Source organism: Manis javanica, chromosome 14, assembly GCF_040802235.1.
Source record: "Manis javanica isolate MJ-LG chromosome 14, MJ_LKY, whole genome shotgun sequence".
In the NCBI taxonomy this organism is placed as follows: Eukaryota; Metazoa; Chordata; class Mammalia; order Pholidota; family Manidae; genus Manis; species Manis javanica.
Genome location: NC_133169.1, coordinates 42,216,998 through 42,218,440, shown reverse-complemented (window position 1 = coordinate 42,218,440; position 1,443 = coordinate 42,216,998). Strand labels below are relative to the sequence as shown.

The following is a 1,443-nucleotide window of genomic DNA, read 5'->3' as shown; positions in this document are numbered from 1 at the left end:
ATTAATTACCGTCCAGAGAAGGAGTTAACAGGGTGTCTTTGAATAATGTAAGAACAATTCAGTATTGATAAAGGAAGGACAGAACACAGAAAAGAAGAGGAGAGAAGATATTGAATCCCAAGGTGAAAATAGAATCAGAAATGCAGAGAGAGACCATCTGACTGGAGACTAAACCTGGAAGGTAACTGGGATCCCCAGGTTGAGGAAAACTCTGGAGAAAATGATCCATGATTGTAGTATTGAGTCATTACTTTTTACTATTACACTCACTGTAAACGTGCTCAGTGACATAAGATCCTGCTGAGTGCCCCTTTCACCTCTGTGTTCCTCAAGCTGTAGATCATGGAGTTTAGCATTGGGGTGATAGCCCCATAGAGCATGGAGATGAGTCTGTCCTTGTCTGGGGAGTGGTGACTTGAAGAGGGCCGAACGTAGGTGAAGATGGCTATGCCATAGAACAAACAGACCACCAGGAGGTGGGAGGCACATGTGGAGAAGGCTTTGCGCTTCCCTTCCACTGAATGGATCTTTACGATGGTGGATATGATGTATACCTAAGAAATGAAGGTGGTTAGGAAGGCACCAATTCCCAAGACACCTCCTACCACTGAAACAAACATTTCTGCTAGGTAGGTGGATGAGCAGGAGAGGGCCACCACAGGGGGGATGTCACAGTAGAACTGGTTAACCCGATTGGATTTGCAGGAAGACAGGCAGAAGGTGGACACCATATGGAGGAGGGAATGGAGAAACCCTGCTGCCCAGGTCCCAGATGCCAGCTGGGCACAATGTGCCTTGGTCATGATGAGGGTGTAATGGAGGGGGACACAGATGGCCAAGTACCGGTTATAAGCCATGACAGCGAGAAGGAAGACCTCAGTCCCCACCAGGGCCACCAGGAAATAAAGCTGCAAAGCACAGCCCAGGAAGGAAATGCTGTGATTCCCAGTCAAGAGGTTGTCCAGCGTCTTGAGGACAGTAGCTGATGGACAGAATATGTCTAAGAGGGACAGATTGGCCAGAAAGTAATACATGGGTGTGTGCAGCTTCTTCTCCATCCCTATGGCCAAGAGAATGGCCCCATTTCCCACCAAGGTGACTTGGTAGGTGATGGCAAAGACCACAAAGAGAGGATAGCGAACCTCGGGGAGGTCAGAGAGCCCCACGAGGATAAAGTGAGTCATGGGGGTGAGATTATAGCCATCCATCTCCTCTCTCCACTGGTGTCTCTCTGGAGGGAAGGAAGTGAACAAGCACAGGTAAGAGGAAAAACAAGGGAACTATTTATTAGAAATTTGAAAAACATTGTGTGTGGTTGGTGATGAATATGTTAGCCTTATTTAATTAAAGATTCCGATTATTAGAACTGTTGTTAAAATCATATTCTGATTTCATGCTGTTTCTTTCAATATTCATCTTCAGATCCTCTCACTAAGGAAGCTC

At 46.4% G+C, this 1,443-nt stretch overlaps 1 pseudogene; it reads right to left on the bottom strand.

Annotated features, from left to right (window-relative positions):
• Positions 1-281: 281 nt before the first annotated feature.
• On the bottom strand, positions 282-1,208 carry LOC108400856 (olfactory receptor 5V1-like; annotated as a pseudogene).
• Between the last annotated feature and the right edge of the window lie 235 nt (positions 1,209-1,443).